Raw genomic sequence first — 25,793 nt, 5'->3', positions numbered from 1 at the left:
GAATGACAGAATCTTTCTGTCTAACAGCTGAACCATGGGGCACAGTAATGCATTTGATCTTCACAGCAGCTCTGTGAGCTGAGCAGGGCGGGTATTCATGTCCCCACACCCTATCTCAGAGAGGTCACATGAGGTTGTAATTGAGGCTACATTCCAGGTTGTTGGGCCTCTAGTCTTCAGCAACAATATTGATTGAGCATCTACTATAGTCAGGTACTGCTCTAGATTACCCAGGTACATTGGTGAACAAAATAAAAACAGCAGCCTCATGGGGTTGAGAGAGAAACAAGCAAACAGAAAATATGCCAGACCCTGGTAAGAAGGAAAAGATGTTACTTTATATCGGGTTAGGGCATGCCTCACTGATGCAGTGATGTTTGAAGGACATGAAGGAAATGGGGGATCCATGTGAGTGGGTAGAGAAAAGTTTCAGCTTGGAAATCTCTGAGGAACAGTGAGAAGGCCAATGTGGTGGAAACAAAGAGAGTGAGGTTGAAGGCAGCAGGAGACAAGATCAGAGGGTCCAGGTGACACAGGGCATTCTGGGTTGTCCTAAGATCTTTGGTTTTTTGCTGGGTTGTATGACAAACCAGTGGATTTTTTGGAGAGTTGAGTGTGAAGTGTTAAAGAAAGAGGTCAGTGCTAACGTCAGGATTTTGCACTTCAGTCACTGAAAGGCTGGAGGTGTTGTTACTGGACGCGGGAAGGGCTCTGGAGGAAGCCCAAGGGTTCTGTTGCTGACGTGCCGTTTATCAGGACGAGCAGGACCAAAGGAGGGCGAGCGGGGCTGGAGGCAGAGGACGTCAGGATAGAGGGCATTCGTGGACCACAGGACGGGCGTTCCAGAGGTCAGTGGAAGGTGTGAGAGACGGCAAGGCACGAGGAACCAGGAGGGGAGGCACAGAGAAGGTCATGGCTGAGAATATCCTTCTTGGTCCCAGACTTGGACACACAACGGAGTCCTTGGCCTCGCAGTGGGAAGTCTCCCAAACTTCACAGGTTCAAAACAAGCCCTAAATTTGCACCCCCAACAGTCTCTCATTCCAGGAAACTGGAGCATGAAGCCAGGAGCCTGCAGCCTTCTTGGAATCCTCTCCTTCCCTACCCTACCCTCAAGGCAAGCTGTCAGCACATCATTGTGTCTTCCTATGGAGAATATCTCAAATCCATCTACTTCCTTGACTGTACCAGGCTAGACCTGTCACTTCTTACCTGGTGCAGGCAAAATCCTCCTCACTCCTACCCACTCCCGCTCTTAGCCCTTTAGTCTGTTTTTCAACTAGCAAACTACATGAGGAGTTTTTAAAGATCCATTGACCCACATCACTCCTTTGCTTAAAACTTGCAGGAAAAAATTTCCAGGCTCTTAGTGCAGGCTTCAATGTTCTACCTGCCGAGGTCTTTTCACTTGAGGATCCTTGCAATCCTGTCCCCTCTTCCAGGAGCTCTGAGATGCTTTTCTATTTCCCTTGTACCTGAATACCAACCAGGATGAGTACTGAGTTACCACCTTCTTGTCTCAGAATTGTGCAGGTATCCCTCAAGTCTTTGATGGTGTTTCCTGCTGACATGGAAAGGTCTGAGCCCACCCTGATCCTTTTCTAAAGGATATATTTTGTCTTGTTTTCCTTTTGTGTTTGTTTTTAAAGCATTTACTTAGAAGGCAGAGTTAGAGAGAGAGAGAGAGAGAGAGAGAGAGAGAGATCTTCCATCCACTGATTCACGGCTTAGATGCCCATGACAGCCAGAGTTGGGCCAGGCTGCTGAAGCCAGAAGCCTGGAGCTCCATCTGGGTCTCTTAGGCAGTTGGCAGGGACTCAAGTACTTTAGTCATCAACTGCTGCTTCTCAAGAGCATTAGCAGGAAGCTTGTTCGGAAGCAGAGGAGCTGGGACTCAAAGCAGGTGCTCTGAAGTGGAACACGGGCATCACAAGCAGCCGCTGATGCCACTGCGCTCCATCATCCACTCCTGTGCTTGTCTTTGAAGATAACTATGTTCTTGCTTGCATGCTTGCTGTATCGTTTATCATTTCTTTATCTTTAAAAGGTAAAGGGCATTTTTAGATTGTGTCTAATGGCAGGTGCGCTTTGGTTCATTTTCTTTCTCCTGAGAAAATAAAGAAGCCTTTTGATTTAAGAACAAAAAAGTTTGTACTTGTTATATCTTTTGTAACTCCATATTCACTGGACTCTCATTTCCCCGCTCTGTGTTTCTACTTCACTTCTACTAGTTATGGCTTTTCCACCCCAAGGAGGACCACCCAAACCTTGTGAATCAAACAAGCCGCAGCATCCAGTGCAATCGGGACTTCTCCCGAGTACCAGGCAGGACTTCCCTTTTGGGATTGTTGTAGCCGAGCATAAAAAGTCCCCTCGTCGATGCAAAGAGTTCCCATCCTGAAGACACAGAAGAACCAAAGGGTTGCAGCCTGGATATAACAAATAAGATTAGAGGCAATATTCTGCCCTTGATGTTTTGTCAGGTTCTGAGTAGAATAGATCAAAGTTTATCTTTATTTCCACAGTCCAAAAAAAAAAAAAAAAAAGGCCTCAGGCCAAAAAATGTCACTGCTAATTCAATTTTCTTTTTATAATGTGTGTGTCACTCAGTAGCTTTTGATTTTGTATCCATCACCCGACTGCTGTATTTTTTAATCCTGTTAGACCTGAACTTCATGGCCAGTGGCTTCAGTTTTCGAGAGGCACAAATGAGACCTAATGGACTGCCCTCCACCCAACAGGGACTTCTGTTATGAAATTTGGAATTACTAAGCTCCTATAAGCCTGGAGATGAGAAACAGCCACTGGCTGAAGTCTGTCCCTGATGCCTGCCTTTTCCTTTTCCTACCTGTTTTCTGAATCACACAAGGAACTTGGGGGTGGGAGAAGTGGCATTTCAAGTTTTTTTTTATCACCCAAGTTAATTCCACAGGGCTAAATCAGAGTTAATTCAACAATACCCAGAACTGAGGCAGAGTCATGGTTGAAATAGTACAGGGCCCTTTAAGGTCGGTGGAAAATCATTAAACATATAAAGCTTCCAGAATTTGTAATCCAAATCTATAAACAGATTTCCATACACTGATGTAGAGAAAACACAATTATCATTCATCACGGGTCTGTTATTGTCAGAGCATCTGAGCTGAGCCTGCCGAATTCATGCTTCTCCACTGTGTCCCAACTGAAAGCCAACGTGACAGGGACACGAGACGGATACTGAATAATTCAGGCCCTAAATCGCCCCCTGAGCGCCCACTCTATGTGTGTAGTTCTCTGTAGATCTGGATGGTTCTATGCACATCTATGGGCTTGAATCAGGAAATTACCTCTATTGATTTCGTTGGAGTGTGTGATATAAATTTACATTCTGTCTCCCGGGCCTCAAGCTTAAATGCCAGAGAGCTTTTCCTTCCAGCCAAGTACACACCAGTGTGGCACAGGAGCCTCTACTGGGTGGAGAATACATTGGCAGTGTTTTTATTGTATCGTTTACATTTTTTTTTTAAATTTAGGAACAGTTTCAGACACACAGTACATAAGATATCAGCCACCTATGTGCCCAGCACCCACATTGTACAGGTGTGCGCATTTTCCCGTATTTGCTCCGAATTGGCTCACATACAGCATGTTACAGGTAGAGCAAAAGGCACCGCCCCCAGGTGTTCCAGTCCACCTGGGTCTCCTCCCAACCCTCCTCCTTAGCTATAAACACCAATCCTGAAGTTGGCAGGGATCCTTTTTGCTGCCTACATATGCATCTTTAAAATTTAGAGAAATGCCACAGGCTATCGCTGTCTTCAACATTATGATTTAGAGATTTCTCAATGTTGATCCAGGTAAATCTAGGTTATTTTAGCTGTAGGGTAGTATTCCACTGAGTGAATAAATGCAACTTTCCTTTTCTCCTGCTTTGAGAAGACGTTCAGATGAACACCTTGCTTACTGCTCTCTCTGTGTGCAAACTCGGGAGTTTCTTTAGGGCTTTGTCTACCCAATTCTACTTCATAGCATTCCCCAGAAATGGTTTGCTTATACTGCCACCAACACACACACACACAAACACATGCACAATTTTGCAAAACTAATTCCTAATCTTGCTATGTGTAATGCACTTTGGTCATTTTGTCTTTTTTTACACTTCCAAAGCTGTTGAGGTTCCTCTTAGCTTCACAACCACTGATCAGGGTGGCCAGTCCAGGGGATATGCCTAGAGACGACTTAATGAGTTGAACAGCATGTTTGTGCTTTCTGGATGCTCACAGGCCATGCTTGGAACTGTTCTGTTGGGGCACAGCCAGATAAGCCACGGCTTGCCATGCCAGCAACAGAGTGTCAGTTTCAGTCCCGGCTGCTCTGTTTCTGATCCAGTTTCCTGCTAAAGTGCCTGGGAAGGCAACAGAAGATGGCCAAAATGCTTGGGTCCTGCCACCTATGTGGAAGACCCAGAAGGAGTTCCTGGCTTTTGGCTTCAGCCTGGCCCAGACCTGGCTGTTGCAGGCATTTGGGGAGTGAACCAGCAGATGGAAGACCTCTCTGTCTCGCCCTCTCACTCTGTCATTCTGCCTTTCAAACTAATAAGTCTTTCTTTTAGAAAGAAGAAGGGTTCTGTTTACCCCACCAGCGGCAATGTTGGGGTTCCTGTCAGCTCACATCCTTGCTGACGATTGACATGCTCAGACTTTCAAAAGCTGTGCCATACGATAGGCCTCAAAGGATCTCCTTGCTGTTACAGTTTTTTAAAAAAATAGAAAAAGAGGGAGAGGGAGGTTTTCCATCCACTGGTTCACTCCCCCAGATGATGGCTGCAACAGCCAGGACTAGGCCAGGCTGAAACCAGGAGCCAGGAGCTTCTTCTGGGTCTCCCACGTGGGTGCTGGGGTCTTCTGGGTCTCCGACATGGGTGTGACAGGGGCCCATGTAGGATGCTGGCATCACAGGCAGTGGCTTTACCGGTTATGCCACAATGCTGGCCCTGCTATTTCAATTTGCATTTTCCTGTTTCTACTGAGACTCTACTCGTCAGTAAGAACCCTGAGTTAGCATCCACATGTTTTAACAGGTAATATTATTTGTTGTTGCTCATGTCTAAAAATTGTCTTATCTCCAGATCTCTTTTGTGGCAGGTGAATTGTGTTAGACAAGCGTAGTAGGAAAAGTGTCTGAGTGCCTTTCTTCCCTTCTTTTCCAGTCTCATTGCATTATTAAAGAAGTCATCTGTATGATATTGAACCTTTGGTGTTTGTTAAGACTTGCTCTGTAGCCTTGGGAAATTTTAATAAATATTTTATGTGTGTTTAACAAGACTATATTCTAATGTTAGGCTTGATATCCTTACCATGTACATTAGACCAAGCTTATTGATTGGGATGTTCAAAACTTCAATATCCTCACTTATTTTTCGTTTCCTCAAGTCGTCAGTTTCTGAAGAATGTTCATTACAACCTCTGTCTGTAAGGGTGGGTGTTCTGCCTCCTCCGTCAGAGGATCGGGGGTCAATTCCCAGTGGCTGCTTCTGCTCCATCCAGCACACCCTGGAAAACAGGGGTGATGGTCCTAGTGGCTGTGTCCCTGCCACCCTGCAGGAGACTTACCTCCAGTTCCCAGCTTCCAGCTTCTGCCTTGGCTCAGAGGTAGCCATTGCAATCCTTGGGGGAGTGAAGCAAAGAATGAGAGCACTCTCACGCTCACTCTTTCTCATTTACACCAAAGTAAATTAAATAAAGTCTCCTTTTATGACTATAGTTTTATCAAATTCTTCTGGCAACCCTGTCATCTTAGCTTTCAATGTTTTGAAGCTGTGTTGCTAATTGAGCATAGCTGATGAATTTTCCCCTTAATAGTTACATAATGATCATTTTAAATCTCTATTTATGCTTTTTTTGGTCTTAAACAGTATTTTATCTGATGCTAATATTAGTAAATTAATATTTCAGTTGGCATTTGTCTGGAATATCTTGTTCCATCCTATTACTTTAAAAAATTATTTTAGGTATATTTCTAATAAAGAGCATATTAGATGCGTTCATATTGTTTTATCCAATTCAAAGTCTCCACCCCATTTTTTTGACAGGCAGTTAGACAGTGAGAGAGAGAGACAGAGAGAAAGGTCTTTCTTTTTCTGTTGGTTCACCCCCCCCCCCCAAGTGGCCGCCACGGCTGGTGCGTTGCGGCGAGCGCACTGCGTTAATCCAAAGCCAGGAGCCAGGTGCTTCCTCCTGGTCTCCCGTGTGGGTGTAGGGCCCAAGGACCTGGGCCATCCTCCACTGCCCTCCCGGGCCACAGCAGAGAGCTGGCCTGGAAAAAGAGCAATCGGGACAGAACCGGTGCCCCAACCAGGACTAGAACCAGGGGTGCCAGCGCCACAGGCGGAGGATGAGCTTAGTGAGTTGCGGCGCTGGCCAAAGTCCCTGTGTTTTAATTAGGGTAATGTTCCCCTACATTTATTGTGATTGCTCGCACATTTGGATTTATTTGACCATCTTATTTTGTGATTTTTATTGTATTTTATGTAGTTTGCATTCCCTATTCTTTTAGTCATTTCCCTTCAGTTTCCGGTATACATGCGCAATCTCCGTGGTTAATCAGTTTCTCCCCTCCTGTAGGACACTCAAGAGCCTTGGAAAGCTTTAACTCTGGACTCCTTTTCTCCGTATCCATTGATGTGTGTAGTTTGGTTATTTTGTTTCCACCTTGCTCTTACTTCCTCCCCCAAAATTAGTTACTAAAGAGAAATGTTTTCTGAGAGTTCCCCAAAAGTGTCACCATCCGGGGCTCCCTAATCCTTCATTCTGTATTTAATGCTTTTTTTTTTTTTTTAACAGAAATACACTGCTGGGCTCGCTAAATGCTCTCCATCTTTCCATCGTTTCCCTCTAAAGATGTCTTGTTGTTGCCTTCATGCTGAATCTTTAAGCCCGGTAAAGGATTCTAGATGGACAGAACTCTTGTTCAGGATCATGAAGGCCCTGTTCCATTGTTCTGAACTTCTTTGTAGTTGCCAATCTGTTTTTCCCTTTATCTCTGGTAGCTTTTAAGAGTGTCCTTGTCGGGGCTGGCGCTGTGGCGTAGTGGGTAAAGCCATCACCTGCAGTGCCGGCATCCCATATGGGCACTGGTTCAAGTCCTGGCTGCTACACTTCTGATCCAGCTTTCTGCTATGGCCTGGGAAAGCAGTGGAAGATGGCCCAAGTCCTTGGGCCCCTGCACCTGCATGGAAGACCCAGAAGAAGCTCCTGGCTCCTGCCTTCAGATCGGCACAGCTCCGACAGTTGCGGCCAATTGGGGAGTGAACTGGCAGATGGAAGACCTTCTCTCTCTCTCTTTCTCTTTCTCACTCTGTGTGTGTGTGTGTGTGTAACTCTGACTTTCAAATAAATAAATAAATCTTTAAAAAAAAAAAAAAGAGTGTCCTTGTCTTGGTTGTTTTTTCAGTTTCACTGCCATGTATCCAGGTGGGGATTTATTCTTATTTATCTCATTCAGAACCTAGTAGTGTGCTTCCAGAATCCTGGAAATTCTCACTGAATATTACCCATTTCCCATTCTCTGTTCTTTCCTTCCAAAACTCTTCTACATCTTTTTCCTGTATCTTGTATTCCCTTGGTCTACGTCTTCTTTGTGACCTTTATCCTGGGCAATATTCTTGTATTCTCAGCTCAATCTCATGTCTCCGGCAATTCTCTTTTTAGTTCTTTTTAATCTGATGTAAAACACGGTTGAGATTTTTTTTCTGGGACTATATGTCTTTTTGTTGGCAGGCTTTCTGTTTTATCCTTCCTCGAGTTTGTTATTATTTCCCTATTATCTTGTTCTTTCAAGATTCTCTCTGGTTTTTATTCTATCCCTTTAAAGTTTTCAAACCAACGTATTTTCTAGTCTCTTTCAGATTATTCTGTTACCTGGAGCTCCTGGGACTAATCATGACCCGGTGGCACCTGCTGACTCTTCTTCATGGTTGATCATTTCTTCCCACGGTTTGCAGTTTTTGAATGACAGCTAAATCCTGGTAAGGATCATTTATACCATGGGAGTCCCACACAGCCTCGGGGTACAGTAATGTTATTACGGAATGGTTGTGTAGGTGTGTTTACAGGGGGCCAGTCTAGAGCATGTCTTGATCATGTCAGCTATCCTTGCACTTAGCAGCAGTATAGATTTGTTGTTCATGGTCCCCATGTGGCCCAGACTTGGCATTTGGGTCCCTCATAGAGGAACTGTTTTGTAATTCTCTAACCCAGAGCTCTTGTCAGTGACAAATTCCCCAGTTTCCTTCCCTGAACTGATGAGTATACTTTTCTAGTCTTCCTTCACTGAGACTATATCCCCATCAGGACCCTAGCTTTAGTTTATCTAGACTTCAAGTTCCGATTCCTTCCATCAGCTGGTAGGGAAAGGGAGTGGAGCAACCAGAAGAGAAAGGAAAATTTCTCTTTCAAAGACCAGCAATGATGACCTCAGGATGCAAAAGTCTCTCTTTGCAATGTGACCCAGGGTACTCTCACTGCAATCCCCAAGGACCACACTTCAAACCTCAGATTCAGAGGTGCAATAAGTATTCCTCTCTTTCCGTTCTGGCTCAACTTGATTATTTGATGCAAGCCCTCTGTCCCTCTGATCTACAGAAAATGTTCACTCTGGTTCTTCCAGGGTCACGTCACATCCGTCTCTACTTCATCCAAAGGAAGACAGAGGTTGGCTCTCAGTCATCCACACACACAGGTTGCCACTAATGCAGCCGTTGTGTGGCTTCTTTCCACCCATTGCTCTCTGTGCTTCTTTGTAACGCGTGGAGAGTGAGGCTGTTTTGTGAGCCTTCCTGGTGGTCCCTTCCACGTGAGGGACCACACAGTCTTTCTACTCTGGGGTTCTGTGACATCTCCCAGGGTGCTGCTGCAGCGTGAGGGTCAGGTCACTGCTGTTCAGGATCCAAAAGACTTGCTTGCTGTCTTGCCCACTATCAGTTTTTTGGTCTCTCCCTATCTCTCTGTCATTCCCTCTCTTTATCATCCTTTCTCTCTCTCTTTGTCTCTCACTCTAGCTCAATCCATCTCTCTGTCTCTCCCTCCCTCCCTCCACATCCCTCTGTCTCTGTCTCTTTCTCTATCTCCCTCTGTCTCGATCTCTTTCCCTTTCTCTCCCTCCCCTCTCTTTTTCCCTCCCCTCTGCCACACACTGCTCATTCTTCCCTCCCTCTTCCAGTCTAAAGACCCTGGTTCTAGTGGCAGGAATGGCACCTCCCCATTTCTTCAAGCCAATATATTTGGTGTTCTCGGATTTCTTTTCCCTGAAGGCTTAAGCCTTGAGGGGGGAAGCGCTCGCTTCTGATTTCCACGCTACTAGAATTGTCCCCTAGGAGACACTCTCAGGGACTACTGCCTGCTTGAGGAGAAGGGAGGAAATTGGGGAAGGGAAAGAGAAATTTGTGCAGAAAGAAATGAACAGTAGTGTATCAGGACGCTTTCCTAGAGTTGTGGTTAAGATTCTTCTATTGTGGAGTGTGAGATCACTGATTTCAAACCCTGGCCATGCTACTACCAGTGCTAGTGAAATTTGGGGTTAATTATGTTACCCCTCCTAGGATTTGCCTCCTCACTTTAATTTTAGGAAAATAAGGTTACATATCCTGTAGGTTATGAACAGTAAACGAGAGAAAAGCATTTCTTGATGGTCCCTGACTTACGATGGTTGGACTCACAATTTTCCAACTTGACCTAGAGTGTGCTGTGTTGCTAAGCCCTGATGTTTGTCAAATCAGGTGTATTAAATGACTCTTCCTACTTACGATAGTTTCAACTTACGATGGGTTTGAGGATCATCTGTATTTCATGTCCTAGCACATGATAATTTCATTGCTTGATAACTGTGGTTATTTTTTATGAATATCTGAGTAGTTGTTGGGATTCACTTTTCACTCAGTTAAGCTCTGGATCGCTGGGCTCCTTTGCATAGTTGTAAATGACAGGGTAGTGTTATTTTAATGAGAGTACTTACAAGCCTGTAGTATAGGTGGAGTATCCCTTATGCAAAATGCCTGGAACCAGAATTGTTTTGGATTTCAGATTTTTTTTTTCAGATTTTGGAATATTTGCATATCCCTAATGAGATATCTTGCAGATGGGACCCAAGCCTTAAACACAAAATTCACTTATATGTCATGTACATCTTGTACTCATAGCCTGAAGGTAATTTTAAACAATATTGTTAGTGTGCCTGCATTTAAAATTTGTATTCTATTTATTTATTTATTTGAGAGAGAGAAAGGAATAAAAACCTCCCAGCTGCTGGTTCATTCCTCAAATGCGTGTAACAGCCAGGGACAGGCCAAGCCAAATCCAGGAGCTGGACACTTAATCCAGTTCTCCCACAGAGTGTCAGGAACTCAGTTATTTTGTCCATCCCTCTCAGGATCCGCATTAGCAGGAAGCTGGAGCCAGAGCCAGATATGGAACCCGGGTACCCTGCCGTGGGCCTCTGGCATCCTAACAGGAGTCTCAACCACTGGGCCAAATGCCCATCCCTGTGCCCGTGTTCTGACCACAGCTATGGAATTTTCCACTTGCAGCATTATTCCAGCCCTCACAAGCTTCTGGATTTTGAAGCATTTTGGATCTTCAGATTAGACCTGCTCATCCGTGCATGCTCCTGATTTCCACCCGGGTCTCCTTGCAGCTTCACGCTTCTGGTATTGACGGCTGTGGGTGCACACCTAGGTTCTCTCTAGGGGAGTCCCCCTGCCTAGGGATGTTGGACGATGACAACTCCCCTGCCCAGGGCCTCCGGAAGCCAGGAGATGAGTGATATGGGGATAGCGATGCCTGACTCCTTTCCTTCCAGAGTGCTGTGGTGTGCTTCTCACTCCAGAGTTCCCTGTGGAATTGGGCTGAAGCCAGGTGGAGACAGCAGAAGCCACCACGCATTTGTTTGCTTCTCACTCTCCTTCTTCCCTCTTCTCTTGGCCATTCAGGTTCCCCTGAGAGTAGTCTGACCACTTGCACAAGAACTAGGGTTCTGTTCCAGGACCCGGATCTGAGACAGAGCCTAAGGCATACCAAGACTTGAAACACAAGCATGTATGACACCAACAGTGAGCATCTTCCCTATTACCCCATCTTTCTCCAAATGAAGTCATTTTACAGACACACATGAATGCCTACCATGCAGTAAGTACCCAAGAAATGATCATTTACTCATCCATCCAAAAAACATTTCTTTTTTTAAAAAAATATTTACTTATTTATTTGAAAGTCAGAGTTACAGAAAGAGAGGGGGAGAGACAGAGAGAGAGAGAGAGAGAGAAATCTTCTATCTGCTGGTTCATTCCCAGATGGCCTCAATGGCTGGGGCTGGGCCAGGCTGAAGGTAGGAGCCAGGAGCTTCTTCCGAGTCTTGAGCAGGGGCCCAAGCATGGGGACCATCTTCTGCTTTTCCCAGATCATTAGCAGGGAGCTGGATTGGAAGTGGAGCAGCTGGGACTTGAACCAGCGCCAATATGGGATGCTGGCATTGGAGGCAGCAGCTTTGCCTGCTACACTACAACACCCCCAAAAAATACTTCTTAAGGATTTATTATGTGCCAGGCACTGCTGTAGGTCCTAGAAATTATGCAAAGATCATAATCACATAAGTGACTTGAATTTTATCATGATACAAATAAAACCTATTATAGGCCACATGCTTTACAGATTATATGTAAGACCCACAACAACACTGCAAAGCTAATATTACTTTCACCTTCTTCTGTCACGAGGCAACTGGGATTCAGAGAGGTCAGGCTTGTTCAAGGTCATGAGCTAGGAAGTGGTGGAGGTCGGACTCATACTGAGGTCTCTCCACAACCTTAACTTTTTTTTTTTTTTGGACAGGCAGAGTGGACAGTGAGAGAGAGAGAGAGAGAGAGAGAGAGAGAGAGAGAGAGAGAGAGAAAGGTCTTCCTTTTGCCATTGGTTCACCCTCCAATGGCCGGCGCGCTGTGGCCGGTGCACTGCGCTGATCTGGCAGGAGCCAGGTGCTTCTCCTGGTCTCCCATGGGGTGCAGGGCCCAAGCACTTGGGCCATCCTCCACTGCACTCCCTGGCCACAGCAGAGAGCTGGCCTGGAAGAGGGGCAACCGGGACAGAATTCGGCGCCCCGACTGGGACTAGAACCCAGTGTGCTGGCGCCGCAAAAGGAGGATTAGCCTATTGAGCCGCGGCACCAGCCTATAACCTTAACTTTTAAAATCAGACTGCACTACCTGTTTTATTACCTGAGCCTTAAATATCTGCATCTCACCCTAGCCTCAACTACACTTGAATTATTGACAAGATCTTTTTCATCTTAACATCCCAGACCCAAGAAAGACTTTGGCAGGGGGATGGCACTGTGGCACAGCAGGTTAAGCCACTGCCTGCAATGCCAGCATCCCATATGGGTGCCTGTTCAAATGCCAGCTGCTCCCCTTCCAATCTAGCTCCCTGCTTAATATGTCTGGGAAAGCAGCAAAAGATGGTCCAAGTGCTTGGGTCCCTGCCACCCATGTGGGAGACCCGGATGCACTTCCAGGCGCCTGGCTTCAGCCTGGCCCAGCCCCAGCTGTTGCAGCCATTTTGGGAATGAACCAGCAAAAGGAAGCTTCGTTCCCCCCCCCCCCCATGCCCCCGTGTGTGTGTGTGTGTGTGTGTGACTCCCTCTCTCTCTCTCTCTCTCTCTCTGTGACTCTTTCAAATAAATAAACTTTAAAAGGACAAAAAAAAAAAAAAACCAGTAAGGGCTTAGCAGAATAAGCACCCAGAAATGTTTGCTGAATGAATGGATGAATGGGGATAAATGGTCAGGACCAGGAGTGATCCGATTCCAAATTTGATGCCCCATGCTCTCCAAAGGACTCCAGTTGGCTTCTGGCTTTCTATTCTAGGAAAAACTGGTACGAGAAAACACTGTCTAGTTTTTTTTTTTTTTTTAAATAACGCATTTCAGTTTAGTTCAATAAGCATTCTCTCTGGGCTTCATATGGCGAAACTCATTGTCAGTTCCCAGCTCACAGTCAAGCTTGACTGAGCAGCCAGCCTCAGATGAGACTGATAAAGCCACAGTGCAGCCCCGGCCCTGAGAACCATTAAAGGAGAAAACGACTGGGGGCAGCAGAGTCGCCAGCTAGAGGCAAACGAGATTATGCAAATGACTTGGGGGGGTATGTTGGGATCCACAAAGAGACTGTGTGTCCAGGAATTTCTGCAGACATTTGGGATGATTTGGGACATTTTAGGCAGGCTCCAGGAAGGGCACTTGATTGGAATCCACCAGAAGCATTAAGTCAACAGAGTCCACAGAGCTGTGAAGCAAATAGATGCTTTTCCCAAAGGTTACACAAGATGTTATCTGACACAAGCAGCCAGGAGAGGATTTGCCAGCTGCTACTCTCGGAGAATTGCCCGTCTACTCAGACTCCTGTCTCTGAATTTCTATTGCATATGTCCTGGAGCCACCAGTGAATTGGGTCAGAGGCAAACACTTGACCCAAACTGAGCCAGTCAGACTCACTCTCCTGAAAACTTCTAGTGCTAGACCCAAAGTCTGGAAGTAGAAAGCTGTGCCAGGCAGTGACACAGCATGGAGGGAAGTCCTGTCTCTGAGCCCCCAGGACTGTCCTGGCTCCTGCAGTTCCTTGTGTCACTTGTTCACCTTTCTCTTGCATCATAACAACTGCTATATCCTTGCCTTCTTCCAGTACATTTCCTACCCCTCCCCCTTTAAACCAGCAAGATATGGGGCCAGCATTGTGACACAGCAGGTTGGGCCACTGCCTACAATACCAGTATCCCATATGAGCACCAGTTTGAGTCCTGGCTGCTGCACTTCCAATCCAGCTCCCTGCTAATGCACCTGGGAAAGCAGCAGAAGATGGCCCAAATACTTGAGCACCTGCCACCCACATGGGAGACCCAGATGGAGTTCCAGGCTCCTGGCTCTACACTGGCCCTGCCCTTGGCATTGCAACATTTGGGGAGTGAACCAGCAGATGGAAGATCTCTTTCTCTCTGTCCCTCTCTATAACTCTGCCTTTCAAATACATAAATAAACATTTTTTTAAAAAAAGCAGCAAGATAAGGTTTTTGTTACCTGCAATCAAAAGAGTTTCAACTGCAACACCACCAGATAAAAGTGGAGAAGAGACTCAGTGCAGCTGCCTTTTATCTGCGTTTGTCCTTTGTTTGGTATTTTTTCCCCTTATTCTTAAAAAGGGAAGAGAGAGCTTCTGACACTTACAGTCTAGCGGGAGAGACAGACGTACACAAACCACTTCAATACAACGTGGTAAGTGCTCTAATAGAGGTATGATGAGACTGTCATGGGAACAAACTCTGCTTGGGGTGGGGGTGGGGAAGTCCTCAGGCAGAGCCGAGTCCCACCGGAGAGGTGGGAGTTCCGATGCACGGATGTATTATCAGGAGCATCAGAAGATTCTTAACAGCTTTTATATTTCTTAAAAGGATAAGAGATGAAAGAGGAAATCGAATATGCTGTAATTTTCTTCCGTCTCGTAGAGCTGTTTTAGCTAAGATAGTGAGAGTTTTGCTGTGATAACGTGTTAACCCCGCCATCTCAGTGACTTTGCCTGCCAAGGTATGTCTCTTGCTCAAGGAAGGAAGGTCCCTCCAGCAAGGTCAGTGGGGATTCCACTCCATGGAGTCACTCAGGGACCCAGGAAGATGGAGGCCTTGGCAGCTTGTTGTGGAACCATCTGGAACATATGGCCTCCGTGGTCACCACAGAGCACCAGCGTCATCATGAGAAGTAAATGTTTTGGCACAGAGGTGACATGTGTCACCTCCAGGGCATCGTTCAGAACTACGCACACAGGCCTGCCTGCCATCATGGGGATTGGGTTGCACCCTGCTTTCGTGGCCCTAGGAGGAGGACTAGATGCAGGCAACATAGAATGTTCCCACACATTCTATGTTCCCGTGCAACAGGAGGATGCTTCACAGCCCACAGAGTACGTCCATGAGGTTAGATGAGGGGTGCTCTTTTCTCTCTGTGTGCATTTCTCCAGTTCTCTTTTGAGTCGTTTCAACCACCATCGTCTCAAGCCGCAGCCTATGACTAAATGAGGGATAGTATGAGAGGCTTAAGACATAAGCCATCAGGTATCTGAAACTGAGCCTCTTATTTTCCCCTCAAAACGTTCTCCTGGGGCTGGTGCTGTGGTGCAGCAGGTGAAGCTGCCGCCTGCAGTGCTGGCATCCCATAGGGGCGCTGGTTCAAGTCCTGGCTGCTCTACTTCCTATCTAGCTCTCTGCTGTGGCCTGGGAAAGCAGTGGAAAATGGCTTAAGTCCTTGGGCCCCTGCACCCACGTGGGAGACCCCGAGGAAGCTCCTGGCTCCTGGCTTCAGGTAAGCCCAGCTCTGGCCATTGTGGCCATTTGGGGAGTGAACCAGTGGATGGGAGACTTGTCTCTCTTCTCTGCCTCTGCCTCTCTATAACTCTGCCTTTCAAACAAATAAATAAAATAAATCTTTAAAAAGAAAATTCTCCCTCTACAGCTGTCCTTGTCTTCATTAAAGGCAGCTGCCTCCTTTGACTTGTCCCTGCCAACCCTGACCATTCTCATTCTTTGCTACCCCACATCTAACACATCGGGAAAAACCAGTGGTTCTTCCTTGAAATGTACCCAGACTCCAGCTGCTTGTCACAGCCCCATTCCTCTCACCCTGGCCTGAGCCACCATCATCTCAGGACTTCTCTGCTGGATTCCTTACTGTCCTCACTGCCACCATTCTCGCTTGACTAGGATCTCCACTCAGCAGCCACCAGATCTTTCTAAAACCTATCTCCGACAGTGTCACTCCACCACAGGAAGCCTTGCAATGAGTCTCTAGTTCATTCAAGGAGAAGCCAGCGTCTCGCAATGGCCTACCAGCTCCTACCAGCTCCTGCCTGCTCTTCTTGCCCCAGCTTTCTGCCTCCTACATGCCTCGCCTTCCCTTTCCTGCAGGTACCCTGCTTCTTGCTGCTCCTCAGACATCAGTCCAATCTCGTGGCCTTTGTTTGCCCCCTGCCCCTGATGTTGGCTTTTTAAACTCCCACACCTCCATCAAGGATCTCCTCCAAACCATTCTCAGCCATGCCTACCTTATCCGCCCTAATACTGCGACTCCTCCCACGACCGCTGTCCACTGCTGGCGGTTACCATGCTCTGCTTTTTTATTTACTAGCACTGTCACCTCGTGCTGGGCTGTCTGCTTTTCTTATACATTTTGTGTTTCTCCCTGCTGTGCTACAATGTAAGTAAGCTCCTTGTCGGTGGGTTCTCTCTCAGTGTGGTTCATTTTGATAGGTGGCAAATATCTACTCACTTGACGTATGCCAAGCATCTATAATAGTGCTTGGCACATAGTAAATACTCAATAAATATTGGTGGAATAAATTAATGAAATATAGTTTTGCTCATGGTAATACCAGCTTGTGAACTTATCTTGTTCCTTTACGATCTTGGGATGTGAAATGCCTACTCACAAGCACTGGAAAAGTGGCAAATACACAAGAGTACTTCCATTATTGAACTTGAAGGAGAATGTCAGGTCCACCTGTGGGTTAGCCTCAAGGGATGATACAAATTACATAAAACTTGCATATAACAAAGGATGGCGGTGAAGGCAAACTTGGTATAAGGAGTGCAGGTTCATAAGGCTGATCTATCCCTAAGCAAGAAAATGCAAGGTGTTAGAAAGCTCTAATAAGTATCTCAACAGGCAGTTACCGGCCAGGACAGTTGACTGAACATCTTTGCCCTGGGCTCAGTTCGTGAGACTCACATAAATTCCTTCTTTATAAATCTACCTGTCTACCCAGTCGATGCTCACGTAGCTCGCATGAGAAACCAAGACCCACAGCTTGACCATTCTGCTCCCAGTGCTGCCTGCATCCCTGACCCTCACCTGCATTCCTGGGGAGAAAAGAGCAGACTTTCAAGTTGGGCAAACCTGATTCAAGATCCTAGATTTTAAAGCTAGTGCTGTGGTATAGCGTGTAAAGCTGCCGCCTGCAGTGCCAGCATCCGCGATGGGCACCGGTTTGAGTCCCAGCTCTCCACTTCTGATCCAGCTCCCTGTTATGGCCTGGGAAAGCAGTGGAAGATGGCGCAAGTCCTTGGGTCCCTGCACCCATGTAGGAGATCAGGAAGAGGCTCCTGGCTCCTGGCTTTGGATTGGCACAGCTCTGGTTGTTGCAGCCATCTGAGGAGTGAACCTGAAGATAGAAGACCTCTCTCCTTCTCTCCCTCCCTCCCTCCCTCTCTCTCTCTGCCTCTGCCTCTCTGTAACTCTGCCTTTCAAATAAATAAATCTTTAAAAAAATATCCTCTGTTTTAGTTCTCTGTTTTTCGAAATGTGGGTAGTGATATCTACATACGTATCAAGAGGAGGCATTATACAGTGACTATTAAGATTCTAGCACAATGCCTTGCACTGAGTTGATAATCAATACCTGATCCCATTTTGTATTCCTGACCACCTGTAAGGGCGCTCTTATTTACTATGGCACTCTCAACACTGATGACGTTCCAGTCTACCATCTGTGATTAGATGGTGTGTTCTGCCTCCCAATACCTGTGGGTGAGTCTGTCTTCCAAGGAAGCTTTCTATTCCTAAGGCTTAGCTCAAGAATAAAGTGGCTTCTAGCACTGGAAGAGGAAGAATATGGGAGCAAGAAGTTAGATAGGCAATGGCATGTAGTGTCTCTCAAATCTCACCTAGATTGTTTCTACTAAGAACCTATCAGTGTGAGTCTGCAGAAGCACACGTCTGATTCTAGATTTCAGTTATGCTGGACTAACACATTACTAGTAGAGAGAAATTCTGTGTATCAGCTGCCAACTCTAATGGAAAGTATTCTGGGGCTGGCACTGTGGCATAGAAGGTTAAGTCTCCACCTGCAATGCCAGCATCCCACATGGGCACCAGCTCAAGTCCCAGCTGCTCTGCTTCCAATCCAGCTCCCTGCTAATGTGTCTGGGAAAGCAGTAGAAGATGGCCCAAGTATTGGTCCCTACCCCCATGTGGGAGGACCTGGAAGAAGTTCCTGGTTCCTGGCTTCAGCCTGGCCCAGTCCTGGCCATGTGGCCATTTGGGGAGTGAACCAGCAGATGGAAGATAGCGTGCTCTCTCTCTCTCTCTCTCTCTCTCTCTCTCTCTCTCTCCCCCTCTCTCTCTCTTCCTCTGTCTCTCCTCTGTATCTCTGCCTTTCAAATAAATAAACAAATTTTAAAAAACCTTCTGAAGATCAACCTTTCTCTAAGAAAAAAAGAATGAATATATAATATTGAAGGTGGGGAAAGACTTTCTGAATGTGATAACAGAAACAGAAATTATAACATAAAAGAATAGCAAATTTCACCAAAGGAAAATTTCTTAATGTGCTCCAAAACATATTTTTAAAAGACAAAATTTTATATATTATAATAGAAATAATATTATATATTAAGAGTTAATATATAGGGGCTGGTGATGTGGCGCAGCAGGTTCAAGCCCTGGCCTAAAGCGTTGGCATTCCATATGGGCACCGGTTCTAGTCCTGGCTGCTCCACTTCCCATCCAGCTCTCTGCTATGGCCTGGGAAAGCAGTGGAAGATGACCCAAGTGCATGGTCCCTGCACCTACATGGGAGACCCGGAGGAAGCTCCTGGCTCCTGGCTTCAGATCAGCGCATCTCTGGTCATTACAGCCATCTGGGGAGTGAACCTACTGATGGAAGACTTCTCTCTCTCTCTCTCTCTCACTCTCTCTGCCTCTCTCCTCTCTATGTAACGCTTTCAAATAAATAAAAAATAAATCTTAAAAAAAGAGTTAATATATAAAGAGTCCTTACAAATCAATTAGCTAACGATGAACCCTCTCTATCAACAATGATCAATAGATATAAAACATAAATATATCACAGAAATGTGAATAGCTAATAAAAATTGTCTACCTCATTTATAATCAATTAAATGCAAATTAAAGCAATAAGATAACATTACCAGCTATTAAATAGGTAAATAATAACAAGAAAAACACAAGTGTACAGGAAAGTTAGCATTTGCATATACTACATTTTTAAGAGGATAAATATGGTCCCAGTAAATAATGAAAATCACAATCTTGCTCAGATGTTTTGGCCCACTAATAATCATAGATCCATACAAACAACTGGCTGTTAGGATGGTGAATTGAAACATTGGCTATATTAGCCAGCAAGAAACAGGATAAATGCCGAAAGGAAATTTGTTGTTGTCCCTGTTACTGAAACTGTGCCACCTGCAAGCAACAGAAGGTAATTCAGTCACTGAGAATGGAGCTAGAGTGACAAAAGTGCCTGTGGTGCATAATCCAGCCATTCCTTAAGTTCATTCACTGAACAACTACTCACTGAACGTGTTCCTCAATATTCAGTGCCGCTGGCACCAAGACGAGCAAGGCAGAGTCCCTACCATCAAGGAGGTCAGGCGCATTTTATCATGGAGACATTTGGCAAGTGACACAAAAGAGGTACAAGCCAGAGTGTGGCCTTACTTTCCACCCAATTCCCCCCAAAGAGTGTATGCTGACGAGTGATCAAGATTTGGAAGGATTCAAATTGCAGCAAATAGCAATTCTAAAAAAATGAACAAAATTACTATGGAGACAGACTCAAACAGAGAAGGAACATGGTTATCGAAAACTCCAAACCCAATGGGAGTGTGTGTGAGTTAGCTACTGCTATGTGATGATAGTGCCACCAACTTAGTCACTTAAAACAACTCATATTTACTATCTCATGTTTTCCTTGGGTCAAGAGTGAGCCTGGCTTAGCTGGAATTTGAGCTTCCGGGTCTTAGAAGGCAGCAGGCAAGGTGTCAGTCAGGCAGAAGGACACATTCACATGATCTCATTCATGTGAAATCTACAAACGTTGATCTCATACAAGCAGAGAATAGAATGGTAAGTACCAGAGGCTGGAGAGGAGTAGGGGAATGGGGAGATGGAAAGTGATTGGCCAGTGGGTGCAATATTACAATTATACAGGAGTAAATTCTGGTGTTTGCACAGTAGGATGACTATAGCCAACCCTAATGCATTGTATATTTCAAATAGCTACAAGAGAGACTATTGAATGTTCTCACAACAAACATATGATAAGTATTTAGGGTGATGGATATGCTAATTACCCCATTTGATCATAGCACAGTGTACATATACATGAATCAAAACATCACATTGTACCACATAAATAATGTATAATTATTAGCATCAATAATGTGTTTGCTAAAGATGCCAAGTTTGGGATCTCACCCGAAGGTTTGGCTGAGGGAAGAATCAGCTTCCAAGCTCATGTGTTATTGGCAGGATTCAGGTCAAGTGGGCTGTTGGATAGAGGACCTGTGTTTTTTGCTGGCTGTTCGCTGGTCACAGCTTCTCTCATATCCTTGAACGTGGGCCTCCCCAGCATGGCCACTTGCTTCCTCAAGGCCACCTTCACGTGCAAGAAAACCCTGAGGATGACATCCTGGAGGTTACATGGGCTAGAAGTCGATCACAGATCCTGCCCAGCCTCAAGCAGGGCAATTATACAAAGGTGTGAAGTCCCAGCTGCCTTACTCTGATCCAGCTCCCTGCTAGTGACCTCATTCAAGAGAGAGAGAATGAGCCTACATTCATGTTGAGCGTGGGCCACTCACACAGAGAGACACCTGTCATGAGTGGGCCAGAAAGTTGCCTTTGAGGAGAGAGGCTTGGGGAAGGAGGCCCTAGAAGGATCCCCAAGCATGTTCAAGTGCGTAAAAGAGCTCCTCCTATGCTGTGGTACTTCCATGGAATAAACAAATGGGGTAGGGTGTAGGCAGACCCCAGTGCTCATGAGGTCTTTGGGGGTTTACATAGCTCCTCCACAGGGAGTTGAGCTTCATGGCATCTCCTCCCTCCTCATCTGGGGTAAGACACAAGTGCATCCTGGGAAGGTGGGCATTTCAAACTGACAGGTGAGGAGATACAGGGTTGGCAAAAATTCCAGTTTGCCTATTTCTAGCTAACTCCCAGCCTAGCTCCCCCGTATCATGAGTACCAGGAGGCAGAGCTGATTGGGGACGATGTTAGAGCCTGTCCACCACAGGGCACACTAAGAGAAATGGTTCCCCAAAGCAGAGCCCTCCTGGGAGAAGCCAGATCAAGAGAGAGAGATGGACTGGCATAGAGGAGTTCCCTAAACTGAGTCCAGTGGAGTAGTCTTGGTCTCGCCTGTCTATCAGATGACCCAGACATGCAAAGTGCTGTTTCCCATAGCTTCTTCTAAGCATGAGTGAGGCTTATCTGGGGCGGGAAACTCAGGGTGGGGCAGGTAACTTTCCAGGTACAGCTCCCCTGTTACAGGAAAGCTGAGGATTGTGGCACCTGCAAGCACACACGGCCCAGTGCAAAGGGGCGGCTGCCGGGCAGCTCAAGGAGACTGGTGTCCAGGCAGGAATGCAGGTCTGGTTCCACCAGAATTTCCCAGTTTATGAAGAAGCCCATAAGCCGCCTTTTCACATGAAATTTCCCCAAATATAATCATTTTTTGATTACAGACCCAGCCTCGCAAAGTCCCAACTGCAGATCCCAATTGGGCATTGGTTTGCCTTCTGCGGGAACAGAGAACAAGGCCACTGGCTACATCTTCGGCTAGTATTTTCCACTCTGCTAGCCCCCAGCTCTTCCTGACTCATTCTCCCCCCTCTTCCAAGCATCTGATTGTACAAACTCCTCACATTCAAAGCCGACCAGCCTGCTGATTGGTTTTACATTCCGGGAGCTTTAAAGTTTCCACATTTGGCGGCAAGAACACTCTCATTAAGAAGTCATTTGATAAAAATTAATCCCTCCAGGAATATCCTGGACTCAAAAGAAAGCCGTAGCGCTCCCATTAGCTGGTTCTAAGTACCCCGTCCACCTTGGAGACCCTAATCCTCCCTGGGTTTGACTTAGAGACTCCAACAGCTGTCACAGAATCTGGGGACCAGATGCCCAGGCTCCTAAAATCACAGGAAAGGTTGCAACACAACTTCGAACTCAGAGGCTGCAGCCAGCGCCCTGCCCCCTGAGCCCAGCTCCTCTGCTTTAATCACTGCCACTTGCGCCTGGGAATGAAGGGACAGATTTTCATCTGACTGAGTAGATTTTAGAGCTTACCTCGCCTAATCCTTGCAGAGCTGTTACTGACCCAGCAAACAGAATAACTAAATGAGTGCTTGGGGTCAGCACACAGCGGCTCCTGGGAGAAGCATCCTGACTCCGGGCTCACCCTCGAGAATGGTCCAGAAGCTGTCAGCCTATGCTGGCCGCCTCCCCCTTGAGGTGGTGGTGACGTGTCCCCAGGGGCCTCTGAACCTGTGCAGAGCAGACCTGGACTTCGGTCTCTAACCCAGTTATGAAAGCTTCCATCTAAGCCAGCAGTTGTTTGGGAAACAGAACAGCCATTTCCTTTTCCTTCCTAAATGTTTCTCTTCAGTTTTTTTTTTTTTTTTTTTTGAAAGACAACACCTGCTCGTGTCCACAAGCAAGATTCAAACAGAACAAGAGGCAAGACGGCGGCGAGTTGGTCCCCTGTCCCCAGCTCTGGATCCCAGTGCCCCATTCCAGGGCGATGGCACAGAGGACTTTCTCGGGGAAGAAGGATGGCTGTTTTTAAATTTCCTAATTTGGTCTCCAAATAGCCAAAGGCCCCAAAGAACCCACCGTTGTGTAATTAACGTGAGTGATGGGGTGACACGCATAGCATGTGACTGGAAGAGAAATCACACAACACAGGACTCACAGCCAGGGAGCACACTGTGTGTGTGTGTGTGTGTGTGTGTGGCTGGTCCCCTGTCTCTCTGAAAATGCCAGTCAATTCCATAAACATTTATTGTGTGCCAGGCTCTGTTCCCAGTGCTGTGGGTTTTACCAAGATAAATCATCCAAGGTCCCCGGCTTGGGGGAGCTTACAATAAGAATAACTCACATCGGATTGGCCTCTTTCCCTTTACAGGGGAATTTTCAGGCGAGTTATGTCATAACTCAGGCTGGCTCCAGCCTGAGGCATGCTGGGACTTAAGCAGCCAGGGCTGGCAGGAGCGGGGAGCAGGCAGGGGGAAGGGGACACAGAAGGAGCCGCAGAGGCCGGGTCTCAGAGCGGCTAAGGACCAGGGATCCCGTGCAAGCCCTCTGGAAGGCTGGGATGGGAGGCACGAGCGCCCAGGAGGCCAGGTGCACGCTGCGTTGGCCTGGAGTTCTGTGCACCGGACAAGGCCACTGCTGAGCCCAGCTCTGCCACTAATCACACCTGTGATCCTGGGCAAATGACCTCTGCCCTTCTCCTCAACAGACAGAAAAGCAAGTTCCCATCTCCTGGGGTGGACAGGAGGGCTCCTTAGTGGGGCAAGAGAATGCGCGGCTGAGTGAGGCTGGGGACAGGCTCGGGAGAGGGCAGCATGGCTGCTATGGTTGGTCAGCAGCGTGAAGCTCTGAGTCTCCCCGGGTACGAGGGACATCTGCTCACGGGCCCTGGAATGATCCTCTAACGGGGACTTTCTGTTGGAAGCTCCTCACCCCGCTTCCGGCTCTCGCTGCTTCTCCCTTCAAGCTCCAACCTCAATGTTAGCATAAAGGGAATAGGGCAGAATTTTCCCAAAGTCTGGGCTAAATGCTAAGGGCGATCAGCCAACTACATACAAAGACTCTGCCTCTATCCCTTCTGGCCAACTCACCATGGCCTGCAGGCCATCTCTTTCCACACAGAACCCCAAGAAAGGTGGCCTCACAGGAGCCCCTCACTTCCTGACCCCAGGTCAGGTGGCTTCCTAAGCTTTCACAGTATACCCAGGTGGAGGCTCAGGAAAACTTCAAGAGAAAGTAACGCTTGAGCAGGGACCTGGAGAATGAGTTGGAGTATCTCTGGATTGGAGGTGGGGAGTTCAGAAATACTCAGAACATTCCAGAGAGCGGTGGCGGCCTATGCAAAGGTCCTGGTGCAGAATATCACATGGTGAATTGGAAAGGTCGAAAGAAAAATTAACAGTGTAACTGAAGAGTAGCTCACAAGGAGAGGAAAGGACAAAAAATAATAATAAGGACAACAACAATAATAATAATAAATAATAATAATAATACTCAAGAGGTAGGTAGTAGCCAGACTGCAAAGAATGCTGTGGTCAAGTGTGGTGAAGGGGCTGCAGGTGCTGTGGTGGCCACTGCCAGGCCTTAGGGATTGCCTCAGCTGCAGATAGCTCCCTCACCCATGTTCCAGCCTTCGTTGCTCGGATCTACTGGGGGTGTGAATGCGTGCCCACCAGGACAACGGTGATGCACCAGTACAGCTCCAGGAAGCTCCTCCTTGGGATGGGCAGAGGCTGCTGTGGGGCCCAATCATGACCTCTTTCCGCCCACTCATATTTCTATCTTCCCTCGCAAAGCATGCTTCATGCCAAACTCCAGGAACCCGGCCTGCAACACCCTGAGAAGAATTTTGGATTTTAATTCTAAAAGCCAGGGGGAGGTCGGTGCCACGGCTCACTAGGCTAATCCTCCGCCTGCGGTGCTGGTACCCCGGGTTCTAGTCCCGGTTGGGGTGCCGGATTCTATCCCGGTTGCCCCTCTTCCAGGCCAGCTCTCTGCTATGGCCCGGGAAGGCAGTGGAAGATGGCCCAAGTGCTTGGGCCCTGCACCCGCATGGGAGACCAGGAGGAAGCACCTGGCTCCTGGCTTCAGATCGGCGCAGCGCTGGCTGTGGGGGCCATTTAGGGGGTGAACCAACAGAAGGAAGACCTTTCTCTCTGTCTCTCTCTCACTGTCTAACTCTACCTGTTAAAAAAAAAAAAAAAGATATAGATGTCATAAAAGCCAGGGGGAGCCATGGAAGGATTTACGCAAGGGAGCGAAATCATCAGAGTCGCATTCTTAGCTCGGTCAGCTCCACCGGAGGTGATGGATCCGCAGATAATGCTCCTGCATAAGTCGAGAAGATTTTCTTCTGTCTGGGTGCCCTCACTCGGTTCTGAGAGATGTGCCCTTCCCCAGGCAATCATCACAAGGTCAACTTTGCCCCCCACCCAGTAAACAGGGTGACATCATCTGAATGTAGCACCACCTGCAGTGCAGTCATGTGCCAGGGATGACACACCTGCACTCACGAGGACACAGTTGGAAGCGGGGGATAGGTAAGAGCTTGCTCGGTAAAGTCATTCTGAAGATCCCAGCCCTAAGGGACTGAGGCGATGCTGTAGCGGTGACTCCCAGCAATGACAGATGGCTTCGTAGGTCCCCTGCCGTCGCCTCTCTGGGGTCTGCGGCTCACTGCTTGGAGAGTACAGTATGCTGAAACTCACTGCAACAGAGCAGCCCTTCCCTCGAGGACCAGTGCTAGAGCTCAAGGATTCTCAAAGTGTGGTCCGTGGACCAACAGTACCAGCATCACCTGAGAACCTGTCATACTCTCAGGTCTGCATCAGTTGGCTCGTAAATGCTAGGGAGAGGGCCCAGCAAGCTCTCCAGGGGGCAGGAGGTGGCTGTGATGCAGGTTCAAATTTGGCATCCCAATTAAGACATGATCATTCACTCAGGTGTACAAAAACCAAGCCTCTATACAGATGTTTAGGCAGGTGGGCCATCACCTGGGAAGTAAGATGGGTCTCTTAAAAAGTAACAAAAGGGACAGTGGTGTGGCTCCATGGTTATTAAGCTGGTGCCAGCATCCTGTATCAGAAGGCTATTGCAATGCCAGCTGTTCCTCTTCCAATCCAGTTTCCTGCTAATGCACCTGGGAAGGCAGCAGAGAATGACCCGAGCAGTTG

The sequence above is a fragment of the Lepus europaeus genome, chromosome 21 (assembly GCF_033115175.1).
Source record: "Lepus europaeus isolate LE1 chromosome 21, mLepTim1.pri, whole genome shotgun sequence".
In the NCBI taxonomy this organism is placed as follows: Eukaryota; Metazoa; Chordata; class Mammalia; order Lagomorpha; family Leporidae; genus Lepus; species Lepus europaeus.
This window is presented reverse-complemented; position numbering follows the sequence as displayed.